General features: G+C 41.4%; 1 protein-coding gene across 11 annotated transcripts in view; it reads right to left on the bottom strand.

Annotated features, from left to right (window-relative positions):
- Window positions 1-13947, bottom strand: part of NMS (neuromedin S) — a 46669-nt gene that overhangs the window by 19330 nt on the left and 13392 nt on the right. For 10 of the 11 annotated variants that reach the window (XR_015249284.1, XR_015249281.1, XR_015249279.1 and 7 more), the window contains exon 3: window positions 8902-9006. The exons of the other annotated variant lie outside the window; for it this stretch is intronic. The gene's annotated coding sequence lies outside the window, so the exon portion shown is untranslated. The remainder of the gene's footprint in view (window positions 1-8901; window positions 9007-13947) is intronic. 11 annotated transcript variants of the gene reach the window in all.

Genomic DNA, 13947 nt, shown 5'->3' with positions numbered 1-13947 from the left:
ATGCTCAACCAATTGAGTCACCCAGGCGCCCCAATACGTCATGTTTTTAACTTTACCCACTCTACTCCTTCCAACACTTTTGTAACCAATTCCCTAAATTAAATTCCTCTGTTTAAGATACCTAGAGTTATTTCTTTTTCTTTTTTCCTAGTTGTATGCTGAGTCAATACAAAAATTAAGTAACTCAATACTCAATCTGTATTAGGCGAATGAATGAATAATTTATTGAAAGGAAAGCTCTCAGGGCTATGTAAGTATGAAAAATCAAGAATCCTGTCTAGGCAGGCAGAGACTATGATGAAATGAGAATATAAAGCCTCTATTGAAGTGTAGGCACAGGAGAGAAGCAAGAAGGAATCTCTAGGAAACACATAGGGGAAAGTTCAGAGGTATTAGATAGGAAACATTTAAAAGAGTAAATTGCTAGCGTTTGGAAATAGAGACTATATAATGGGAGAGTATAGATGAGAATCAGTATCTTTACTAATTACTAAATCAGTAATTTAGTAAATAGGAATGGCAATCAATAGAAAAGATAATGGCTTGCATCCAGTGGATTTTTTTTTTAATTAAAAAAATTTTCTTTAATGTTTATTTTTGGAGGAGAGAGAGACAGAGCATGAGGGTGGAGGGGCAGAGAGCAAGAGGGAGACACAGAATCTGAAATGGGCTCCAGGCTCTGAGCTGTCAGCACAGAACCCAATGTGGGACTCTTAACTCATGAGCCATAAGATTATGACCTGAGCCAAAGTCGGATGCATCCACTGAGCCACTCAGGCGCCCCTCAGTGGGTTTCTACATAAGGGTAAATTTGAATAAGAAGGAGGGGTTTCATGAAGCCCAATTAGAATAAGAACTTAACTGAGACAAGAAAACATAAACAAGCAACTCACATGCCCCAGGTCAGCCTGTTTGAGATGAGAACAGCCTATGTCTTCTAGACAGGTTACTGGGGTGTGTGGGTGGGATAAGTCAATTTGCTGTGGAGTCTTTCTAGCCTGATGATTCAGAAGCTGGAGAAGGAGGAAAAGAGGAATGGGGATGACTCTTGCTTGGAATGTGAAGCTGTTACGGAACCAGGCTGGAACACTGGCAGAAAAACCAAGCAGCACTCGGAGATCTTGGTGGATTGGAGATTTATGTAACACCGGCGGGCTCAGAGGAGACTGTTTCTCCAAAGATCTGAGCCCCGAATGCGAGTGGGAAGGGTAATTTATAGTTATCAGCCTCCATATTTGTGGGGGGGGGGGTTCATGCATGCAGCAAACAAAGGAAGAAGAACCCAGAGGAGGGGTCTCTAAGCTAGAGACCAGAGTTTATTTTAGCCCCATTAACCATCTTTGGTGTACTTTATCCACTTCTCCAGCAAAGCAACCTGAAACATTGCCTCCTCCTCTCAACAACACCATTTGCTAGTTGATTCTACTGCCCTCTCTGCCTTAAGGAGTTCCCCACATATTCACTTTGCATCATCTACTATTTTTAACCCTCAGAAGGATGGGGGCTCTGTGTCCCAGTCCTATTGCTCTGCCATGGCACTTGGAACAATGATAGTCTTTCACTCATTCATTCATTTCTTTATACATTTATTGAGCTCCAACTATCTGCCAGGCACCAGGGATAGGAAGATTAATAAGAAATAATCTCTGATCTCAAGGAGGTCATACTGTAGCAGGAAAAGCAAACACATCAGTAATTCCCTATGAGGGCATGAGAGCAGTATGTCCTTTATGGGGAAAGCAGGGAAGATTCTACAGTGGAGGTGGCTTCAACAGGGGGTTTGAAGACCAATTGAGTTTGCCCAGCAGAGCAGGAAGAGGAGGGGGAGTAGCCATATGAAAGGTACATAGATGGGAAAACATCAGAGAAAAGTGAAGTTTGGTGCTTCCAGAGGCGGGGGCAGAAGCATGGCTGATAGCTGGAGTAGGAGGAGAGAGGGTTGTGGCATCTTTTGGGAGATTCTTATGACTATGACAAAGATGTTAAGAGAAACAGAATGAAGGGGTAAAATGGAAGCAGGTTGTCAGGTTGCAGACTTTTAGAGACAGTGGGAAATGAGTGGTATCATTTTTATAAGCTTACTCTTGCCATCTGCAGATGGAGTGCTTGCCACCAGCTGGGTACCTCTGATATCAGAGTATCAGATATCAGAACTTGGCCTTACTTCTGATAGAGAAGGGAAGTGAGAGGGAAAGAATCATAGTGGTTAGAGACATGGAATGCTATCCTAAAGAGCCAATATGCCATTTCAGGAGTAGGATGTATTGTGTATCAGGAAGTCATCAAAGGTATTGGGGCCTGCCCACAGCTGTAGCTACAGAGAGCTTATGTGAGAAGTGAGACCTAAAATGGAAATCTATCAGAAAACATCTGCACGTGAAAACCAGTGAGGGCTAGACCCAAGGTAGCGTCAGCAGGAAGGGAAAGTGGGGGTGGACTGAGACATTTTAACCAGAGAATTGGCAAGAACTGGGGATGCCTATCTGGAGGCTGAAGGAAAGGAAGGAGCTGGAGAGGCCTCCAAGGAGTCAGGCCTGTGATGCAGAGCAGAGAGTGGCCTTCTTCACAGAGACCGGGAATGGAGAGAAAACAGTGGGTTGATGTGTGGTATAAGCGCCCGTGGAGGATGCAAACGGAGGTGTCCAGGATGTAGCTGGAGATGAGTGCCTCATGCTTAAGAAAGAGACTGAAGTCATGTGTGTAGACTTAATCATCAGGAGTATGTGTGCGGCAGCTGAAGTCACTAGAGAAATTGAGAACGCTTTGGGAGAATGAAGGGAGTGAAGGAGCATGAGACCCTGGTGAATATCAGTGCTCAAGGGCAGGGGAGGAACAGAAGCCAAGAAGCAATAGTCAGGGAAAATGCCCTGCAGGAGAGGAGTGGATTTAGCAGTTAGGGTCTCACTGGTGAGCAGTATCAGTAGGGTCTGGGGTGAGGGTGTGCAGAAGAGGCAGATACAGCCTTTCAGGAAGGATGGAAGGTGAAGGGCCAGGGAACCAGGGGAGATTTAAAATAAATGAAGGGTGAGGGAGACGCAAACATGCAGATAGGCAGAAGAGAGGAAATGGGGGAGGCAGAGAAATGAATGGAAATTGAGGAGCCAAAGTAATGGAGTAATCAAAAGGGATATAATCATAAGCCAAGAAGAAGGATAAGTCCTCTATTCCTGAAACAGGAGGGAGGGAGTGTAAAGACATACTCAGATCTGGAGGTGGTAGGAAGGAATCTGAGCAAGTCACATGATGGGGAACCTCTACCTTCTATGTAAAGAAGAGGCTGAGTTACCTAGTTGGAGGCTGGTGGGAAGAAGCAGGGAGTTAGAGAGGGCAATCAAGCTCCTCACACTCACGCTCCGTACCCAATTTGTTAAATTCTCTTCCTACTTTTTTCCTACTCTAAATTTTACGATTTTTAAGGATGTTAATACAGAGGTGTGCATTATTTCTCACCGTGCTAAGTCAAGGAAATCAAAATCCTGAAATAACAGACCCTCTACTTAGAGGTGAGAGAAATCTCAGCTAGTTAAGAAGAAAATATATCTTCTTCTAACTGAAATAAAACAAAATGAAAACACAAAGAAATATTCTTCTACATCTTTAACTATGCCTGTCAATGTTATTTCTAACTCAGGAGTAATAAAACATCTGAATTTCAGAGATTGTTGCTATAGCTTGTGGATGTAACTATAACTTCCATGAAGGTGGTAATCCTCCATTGGTCTTGTTTTAAAACGTGTTACTCTGGTAATATTCCCTACGAGATTTTTTTTTTCTGAAAAGCATACGTATTGTGAGTCCTCTAAGTCAGAAGAGGGTTATGGACACTTCTCTCATCTCATTTGTGCAAAGGTAATATTAATAATTATAATAAAACTAAATTCTATGACTCTTTTATCTTGCTTAAACAGTTTGAAAAAATAATTCATGGAAATTAACAATAATAAATGCTTGAGAAGTTATGTGGTAAATGAAAAAAAATGGCTAAGGGCAAAGTTAAGGTTAGCATGCTCAATGGGGATGCCCTTACACTGTAACTCCAGGCTGTTCTTCAGTTTTACACAGCCTGAGGGACAGGAGAGGAAGGTTCTGGAAGCTCAAGGCGCTGTGGGGGCTCTGGAACTGAAGCCAGAGGACTAGAAAGACCTTCTTCTAATCAGACCTTTGACTCTGAGGGTCCTTTCCCAGGCACTGACTGAGGAGAAGCAGCTCCTGGGGGAGCTCCATGCCCCTCTGGCTATCTTTGGGAGCCATTAGCAAGGCTTTCTAGTGCACAAAACAGCACTGCTATCTTTGTTTGCAGAGACAAGCTACCTATCCATCTCAGTAGGATGTCCCTTTGTGTTACTTTCCCAATACTGACAACTGAGTCACAGGGACCCAGACATTGTCTCCGACCAGAGCCTTCCTAGGGCCAAGAATGTTCATATTTGTGTGAGATGCTGGATGGATATGGGGCAGTAATCTGGAAGAGAAGTTAAACACCTGTGGCAATAGAGATCCGATCATTTGCTTTGTGGAGATTACATGCTATCATGGTTTGTAACTTCTGAGGGACATGGATCCTTCCAAGTATGTGAGGAAACGTATGGACTTTCTTTCTTTCCTTCTTTTTTGTTAATAAAGTTTGTTTATTTATTTTGATAGAGCGCGCAAGCGTGCACACACACATGAGGAGGGGCAGAGAGAGGACAGAGAGAATCCCCAAGCAGGCTCCACGCTATCAATACAGAGCTGGACATGTGGATCAATCTCATGACCCTGAAATCATAACCTGAGCCTAAATCAAGAGTTGGCTGCTTAACTGACTGAGCTACCCAGGTGCCCCTAGATTTTTATCTCTGAAAAATGTGATGAGGTTTTTGGGGTGATAGTGGGGTTTGTGGGGCCCAGAGCCAATGGCCAAGAAAGAATTGTTGAAGATGTCTTTGGTGTAAACAGGTAGATTCTACTGAAGCACGGGGACAAGACCCATGGGCAGGAAGAGCTGCCCTGGAACCATGAGGAGAGACTGGTTTTATACTATGGAGTTGTGGGGAGGTAAAGTCCAGGGGAAATCTTTAGCAAGATTTTCATAAACTAAAGACTCACAGGATACTGGAGGTCTAGCTATTGTCAAGCTAAGTTTGTTTTTTCCTCTAGCAAAGCATTAGTATTAAGACAGTAGGGAGTTCAGGGAGAAAGGTTTCACTCTGTCAGCCTCAAGTATTTGTCAATGGGATGCAGGTGATAAAGAAATTTAATTCTATCTGTCATTTCCTTCTGCCTTTGTTTCCCACATCACTATGGAGGGGTGATGGAGACTTAGGTCCTATAGAACTGTGATCTCTATCAGTTAACTATTTGTTTTCCACTTTCCTTTGTTCTTGGGCAGCCAGGAGTACCTGAGGAGTATCACACATATCCCATCTGGGTGTGGGGGGTATGGAGGGTGTTTGTGGCCTGTCAGCTTGCCTTATGCTCCCTCATCAAATGCACAGGCATGTCTGGATGTGCAATTTGTCATACTATGTTGGGGGTTCAGGTGCATGGTTCCTTTCCATAGTCTTTTTTCATGAACCCCCAACACATACAACTACTCACCAGCAGTAGAGGATTTCTTCTGAATATAGTTCCTAGACCACATACTTCAGAAACACCTCGGATGTGCACATTTGTGGGTCCATTCCAGACTCTGTAAATCTGAATTGGGGGTGAATCTGCATTGTAAACAAACTTCCCAGGGGATTCTGCAGAAATCTAAGTTTGAGAGCCCTAAGTTCAGTCCCTAGGTTGAGAATCTCAGTTCAGCAGAATTAAGCATTTTCTCTTATTTGCTCAACAGCTCACTCTCAGCCCTTTTGGGCTCTTTCTGCCTCTTGTCTCTAGCCAGCATGATCCTGGATTCTCCTCTCTACATCACCTTAGAGATACTCAGGACATGCAAAGGTTATTGGTGTATATTAATTCTGGAAAAACACTCACAAAGATAAATCTTATGCCCCAAATAAATAAATAATAGAGGACTCCCAAGAAGCCACATGGAATTTCTTGGGTGATCCGTGCCACAGTGGGGACCCATCACAGCTGCTGGCGTCTATATGATCCGTGCACAGCCATCTGTAAAAATATCACTCGTATACTAGCCTAAGCAGCCCTGGTGAATGGAAAGTTTTGAGAAGGCTTTGATGATTACAGTTTGTCACTTAGAGAAGCAATGTGCAAACAACACCCGAGTATTGCTGGCTGCTCTGCTCAATGTGCATCCCAGCCTTTTCATTGACCACTATGAATAATTCTCACTATCCTCCATCTCCCTATTAGTCAGATGTCACAAGCTCATTTTTTCATCCCAGAGCCATATTTTAATACCATTTAGCAATGTTCTTCTTCAGGATTCTGTGTTGTTGTTTTTTTTTTAATTTTTTTTATGTTTATTTATTTCTGAGACAGAGAGAGACAGAGCATGAGTGGGGGAGGGGCAGAGAGAGAGGGAGACACAGGATTCTGTGTTTTTATTATCCATCATAATACCATAGGAGCATGCTTCCCCAAAGGCACTGAGACACACATATTGACCACTACCAAGGAAGCAATCAGTTCACAGGAAATTAAACTGGACTATAACCACACATTTATTCCTCCACTTCTCACATTAGTAATTTCCTTTGGAGAGTTTGCTGACCAATTCACAGACTGACTTAGTTTCCTACTGTGAGAAGGCTACAGAATTATTGCAATTATAATCACCTGCTATGATATCTGACACCACCATATTTATCAGAAGGCACAAATCCAAGTCCTGAGCCCATGTCATACAATTAGGCATCAATATAAAAAGGCTCTGGATTGTGTTATGAATCTTTAAAAACTAGAATGTGTCATCAAAAGGAAAATAAGGATTTAGTTTTCTTTCACTTCAACTCTGAATCATTTGAACTTTGGACATTTAGAATCCACAAACCAAAATCAAGATGGACAACATTTGAAGTTGTCTGGTTTTTTTTTTAACTTTTTTTAATGTTTATTTATTTTTGAGAGAGAGACAGAGACAGAACATGAGAGAGGAAGGGGCAGAGAGAAAGGGAGACACAGAATCCGAAGCAGGCTCCAGGCTCCAAGCTATTAGCACAGAGCCTAATGTAGGACTTGAACCCACAGACCTTGAAATCATGACCTAAGGCAAAGTCATACGGTTAACCAACTGCGCCATGCAGGTGCCCCTGAAATTCTCTGTTTTACATAAATGATTATATTAGCTATTGTATTCATAGACAGACATTGGTTTTTGCAGGTCTCTGGTGTGGGACATGTTACCAATCATGGGGAGAACTGGTCAATAAATGGAGTTGGGACAACTGTGTCACCTCACATCTCACAGCACGAAAAAATCAAGGAGGCCCAATTAGAAATGGAATAGAAAGTATGCATTGTACCAACACCTTTAAGAGATCACAGGGTCATCCTCAAGTGTTGATGTAACACTTCACACCAAAACCCTCTTAAACTCCAAGATGATATAAAAGGCGGGTTGTCTTGATTCTGTAGCCTCTGGCACTTTTCTCTCCCAGGCTGCTGAGACCCCCAAGTATTTAGGGGCAATTCCACAGTGACAAAGAAATTTGGGAGAGCTGTTTCCTCGACAGCATGCTTTTACCCTCCTATGATCCTTTGCCCTGGTTGTTGACTGGGTCAACTATTAAACAACCAAGAAAGTAACCCAAGCTAAGTGAGGTCACCATTCTCAACAGACTTCTTACCTATACTAGCACTTGTGGTCTGACCTAGCTCAGCTTTCTATATGGAAAAAAAAAAAAAAATAGATATGTACTTCCTCATACCATATAAAAATAAACTCCAGGTAGATTAAATATCTAAATGTGAAATTCAAAATTTTAAAACTGGAAGAGAGGCGCCTGGGTAGCTCAGTCGGTTAAACATCCGACTTTGGCTCAGGTCATGACCTCACGGTCTGTAAGTTCGAGCCTTGCATCTGGCTCTGTGCTGACAGCTCAGAGCATACAGCCTGCTTCAGATTGTCTCTCTCTCTCTCTCTGCTCCTCTACCACTCACACTCTGTCTCTCTCTCTCAAAAATAAACGTTAAAAAGAATTTAAAACAACTGGAAGAAGGTATCTCATAATGTTTTATTGTTTGAGGGAAAGATGAGTTCTTTATAAAGATAGAAATCATTAAAGTACTGATATATATTATTATAAAAATGTTAAACTCCTATATGATAAAATATGTTATAAATTAAGTTTAAAGACAAGCCACTGTCAGGGAGAACATATTTATAACAGAGCAAATGGGAATTTATATCCAAATGCCAATTAACATATGTGCTATGAATTAATAATAGTTAATATACATGAATACACTTTATCCTAAAAATTACTCTACATTTATACAGTAATCCTTTATATGTATTTCTTTCTACAGATAAGGAAACTTAGATGCAAAGGATTTAAATAACTTGTTCAATTTTATACAGCTGGTAATGGCCTGGGCCAGGACTCAGCAAAGGATATAAATAAGCCATTCAGAGAAGAAGTAACCTAACGATCAGTAGACTAGTATTAGAGAAATATAAGTTAAAACAATTAAATACTATTTCACACACATTGGATTGGCAAAAATGCTTATCTTGCACAGTTAGTGAGAAAATTAGATATGATGTATTAAAAGCCATTTGGCCAGGACATGACACATAGCAGCGACTCGACACATGACAATGGGTAGTATTTAGGCTCAGTGGGCAGTATTATTATAAAAGACAGTATGCTTGCTATATATTTGCAACTTGATGGAAGAGAGAATAGTGAGTTATTGTTTTAGTACATAATTAAGAGACATACTATCATTGTTTCCCATTGGGGAGAAAACCTCAAAGTATTCATTTACTTGTTAGGAAGACTGACATACCTTATGGGTTACTGTTGGCTTATATATACGTTTTTCTATCAAATCTTCATATTCAATGTGTTTTGATAGTCGGCTTGACAGAAAGCAGCATTTCCAGAGGAAGGCCTATGTCACAGAACAATAAACATAAAACAACTTAAAATGATGATACGGAACTAATCCTAACATTCACCCAATAATTTTACAAATCTAGTCTTTCTCATCTTTACCCCATACATACAAAACAAAAAGTGGCTAGTGCTGTTTTTTTAATTATCTTGGAGAGGCTTGGGGAGCCATAGAAGATAGGCAACTTGTCTGTGGTCCTCCCATGGGTTAGTAGCAAATAAAGGCCATGGTAGCTTGTGCTGTATCAACTTAGTCAAGCTGTATGGCTAGAATTCCTCCTCCTGTGTGGCCACAAGACAGTCTTATGTGGGGCTTGAAAGGAACCAGAAGCCATGTTTATTTATACTCAGAAATATACTTCTACTCCATTTGGTTGTACCAGTTGACCCTTGAACAACACGGGTTAGGGACACCAACACCCCCACTCCCCACACAGTCAAAAATCCACATATAATTTTTTTAAGTTTATTTATTGAGAGAGAAAGAGAGAGAGAGAGAGAGAGTGAGCAAGTGGGGGAGGGGCAGAGAAAGAGGGAGAGAGAGAATCCCAAGCAGGCTCCGTGCTGTCAGCACAGAGCCTGATCTGGGGCTTGAACTCACAAATTATGAGATCACGACCTGAGCCAAAATCAAGAGCCAGACACTTAACCGACCGAGCCATCCAGCACTCCTATAATTTTTGACTCCCCCCAAACTTAACTACTAATAGCTTACTGTTGACCAGAAGCATTACAGATAATATAAACCGTCGATTAACATGCATTTTGCATGTTATGTGTTATTATATATACTGTATTCTTACAATTAAAGTAAGCTAGAGAAAAGAAAATGTTATTAAGAAAATCATAAGGGAGAGAGAATACATTTACAGTACTTTACTGTAAAATACCCAGGTATAAGTGGCCCCTCTGTTCAAGGGTCAACTGTGTATTTCTACCTGGTTTGTAGGTGTGGTTGCAGACCATGACTGATACCACAGATCTGCCTCCCACCTTGGTGTGAGACAGCAGCCAGACCCACAGCTGTTCTAGTTCCTGCTGGATTCCTCCTTGGGCTTCTGGGCTTTCTACCTCCTACCAGGTACACATTAGCTTTGTGACAACAGGCACAAGTATCTTCTTCAAGTTATCATTGAAGTCAGAGCAGTGAAGTCGGTGAGAAACTGATGTGGCTTTTAGTTCATCCTTGCAGATTCCAGCTTGTCTCTGCTCTCTCTCATTTCACGCCCTTTCTTTCCTGACTGCCTTCCCTACTGACATCAGGCCCAGCTCCGGATGCGGAGATAACCTCCGTGTATAAGCTATTTAACTAGCTCCCACAATTTTGTAAGGCCAAATCCCTGTAATACATCCCATTCCTACTGGTATGCTTCTCTGATTGAACTCAAGAAGGAAATACTCAGATTCTTCCATATTCAATAACCATAATCATGGTTAATATTCTATTGAATACCTTCCTATCTATGCTGCAGATGAGGTGATTCAAAAACAATTAAACAGTTTTTTAAATGTCATTCAAGTCAGATAGCTGGAAATTCTCACAGCAAGGGTCCATATTCACTCATCTTTCAATTGCTCTAATGCAATTTATAAAGCAATAGCTTCTATTTTTCAGTATTACAAACAAAAAGCATAGACTTTTTTTTAAGAAGTTGTTTTAAACTGCAGATAAGCCAAAAAATATAATCACCTATAATCCCCACTCCAAGAGACAACAACCGTCAACATCTGGTATTTATCCCTTCTGGTATTTTATCAAAGCATACAGTATATAATATACCATCTGCCCTTTAAAAAAATTGAATTACATCACATATAATATTTGTATCTTTAAAATATAGTAGGGGTGCCTGGGTGGCTCAGTTGATTAAGTGTCCGACTTCAGCTCACGTCATGATCTTGCATGAAATCTTTGTGTGTTCGAACCTCATGCTGGGCTCTGTGCTGACAGCTCAGAGCCTGGAGCCTGCTTTGGATTCTGTGTCTTCCTCTCTCTCCCCCTTCCCTGCTCATGCTCTGTCTCTCCCTCTCTCAAAAATAAATAAACATTAAAAAATCAAATTAAAATATAGTAGGAATGTTTTCTATAGAATGAAATATTCATCAGAAGCATCATTTTTGGCCTTATCATATTCCAATATAATAAACTTACATTACCTAATTGAGAATATTTAGGCTTTTTGTAGTTTTTATAGAACTCTAAGCAATATTATGATAGACATCCTTATAATTAAAGCTTCACAAATGTAAATAGTTATTTCCTTAGAGCAAATCCCTAGATATGGAAATGCTGCATCAAAGGACTGCAAAATGATGTCTTCTGAAGCAAATTTTCTGACTTCCAACAACCAAGACCATGTCCTGCTCCTTCCTAAAAATTTGGTACTGCAATTAACTAGGCCAGTTTTTATCCCACTGTGTGCCATGAGTCAAGCAATATCTACATCAGGAGGTTAAATTACTCTTTATAGGACATTTCATATGTGATAAAATGACTCAGAATTAGAGAGGCAAAACAACCCAGCTCCACATTCCATTTGTCAATAATTCTATTCTGCCCTCTTTTCATATTATAAATTTTGAGTCTCCAGGGCTTGGCTTTTTTCTTAGTGCTAATGCAATTCTAGTGCTGAGCTTTGAGAATGTAGGCCCTTCTAGCAGTGGGTGAGAGACATCCCATCCCAAAAAGAAAAGAGGAAAGCATCTTTGTTATCTCCATGCCTCTGGGAAAACAGACTATTTGGCATAATAAAGCTATTCTTACAGATGTAACTGGACTGCACAAACTTTTTTATTTATTTATTTTGAGAGAGACAGAGTCCGTGTGAGTGGGGGAGGGGCGGGGGGGGGGGGTGGGAATCCCAAGCAGGCTCTTTGCTGCCAGCTGTGGAGCCCTATGTGGGGCTCAAACCCATGAACTGTGAGATGATGACCTGAGCTGAAACCAAGAGTCAGAAGCTTAACCAACTGAGCCACCCAGGTGTCCTGAAAGTAAACTTTTATATCAAAAGTACATAATTCTAATTGGTTGTCTTAATGTTTTGCCATGATTATAATAGCATTTCAATTTTCTGGAAAGTTTTAATATATTGAGTTTTATTAAGACAAAAGAGGTTCATTGTCATGTCCTTATTTGCCCACAGACATTATGAATAAGCAACACTTAGTAGCTCATATCTTACAAGAAGAATTCGAGATGCCATTTCACAGTTCTTATGGAAGCAGGGAAGAATCAAAATGTGCTTCCACAAGGCTGCTTTTAGGCAATAGGCTTGAGCAATGGAAAACCGAGGAAGGTAAAAGGACCCACAAGCGACCACCAGGGCGAATGCAAACAGGCTTATTAAGTGATTCACTTCAGTATAGCCATAGGCCCCAGTTGACAAATGGGCTACTTACAACAGGGCATAGTTACCAAAAAAGGAAAATTCCATATGTTCCCATACTTCCTCACTCCCTCCCATAACTATAGAAACCACCTCTTCCTCCCCCCCCCCCCCCCCTCAACACTGCCTCCTGGCAGACTTTCCCTTGCTGTCCTGCCCACTACTCCCTTACAATGTATTCAATACATTGCTATCTCCTTTGTTCTGCCTTGGGCAAATTCTTTCACTGCCTGCATGGCCGCCTCCACCTGTTGGGGTCACACCACCATCTCCTGGTAAAAGCTATTTCATAAGATAATGCCAAAAGATGTTTTGTTAGATATATTTTAAATAAGAAATGATTTGGGAAATTGTGACTATTGTTCTGATAGTCACAAAATTATGCTGCCATACTCCTCAAGCTGAAAGAAATTAAATAGAACAAATCAAACAGAACCATTGAATTATTGACACCAGCAGGCCAGACCCAGATGGGGTCCTGCAGGAAGAGGGTCCTTGACTTTGCGAAGGATGGAAATCAAATGCAAACCAGCAGGAAGTGAGAGCAGAGTTTATTGAACATACAGAGAGAACAGATACAGATGAAGCATCCGGGAGACATGGAAAGGAGCATATGTCTGATCTTTGTTCAGGGTCTGGGGGTTTTTATTAAGGATTGTGATCCAATGAATTTGTCCTTTCAGGCATCCAAGAACAAGTTAGAACATAGTCGAGGGCCCAAGTGTTATTCCTTGGAGGCAGGGGGCCATGGTGCTGAGCCCTCTAGTATCTGTGGTCTGGAATATGCATATGACAGCTTCCTCTGATCATTCTCACCTGGTCCTTCCTTAGATGTTATCTATTCCAGAGAAATCATTAACTCCTGTCCCTTACAAGGAGGACATATGCTATTTGCATTACAAGGCATGTGTAAAGTGGGGGTGCAGGTCCTAGTAAGGAATAGAAGCAGGAAAAGGAGCAAAATGTAGGTTTTTATGGAGTCTTAAAACCATATGACTTAGGGGCGCCTGGGTGGCGCAGTCGGTTAAGCGTCCGACTTCAGCCAGGTCACGATCTCGCGGTCCGTGAGTTCGAGCCCCGCGTCGGGCTCTGGGCTGATGGCTCGGAGCCTGGAGCCTGTTTCCGATTCTGTGTCTCCCTCTCTCTCTGCCCCTCCCCCGTTCATGCTCTGTCTCTCTCTGTCCCAAAAATAAATAAATGTTAAAAAAAAAAAAATATTAAAAAAAAAACAAAACAAAAACCATATGACTTGGAATGACTTGACAGGTAAGTATTCTGTCAAAATTTATAGAAAGTAGCCAAAGTTGTACTTAAAGGGATATTTACAGCTTTAAATGTAAATATTAGAAAAGCTGAAAATAAATGATTTAAGCTTCTATCTTAAAAAGAACAGCACCTCGGGTGCCTGGGTGGCTTAGTTGGTTAAGCATCTGACTCACGATTTCGGCTCAGGTCATGATCTCACAGTTCATGAGTTCAAGCCCTGAATCAGGCTCTGTGCTGATGGCATGGAGCCTGCTTCGGATTCTCTCTCTCCCTCTCTCTCTGCCCCT

The sequence above is a fragment of the Puma concolor genome, chromosome A3, assembly GCF_028749965.1.
Source record: "Puma concolor isolate L17-30 chromosome A3, mPumCon1.1.hap2, whole genome shotgun sequence".
Taxonomy (NCBI): Eukaryota; Metazoa; Chordata; class Mammalia; order Carnivora; family Felidae; genus Puma; species Puma concolor.
Note: the sequence above shows the minus strand (reverse complement) of the source record. Positions and strands in the feature narration are given on the sequence as shown.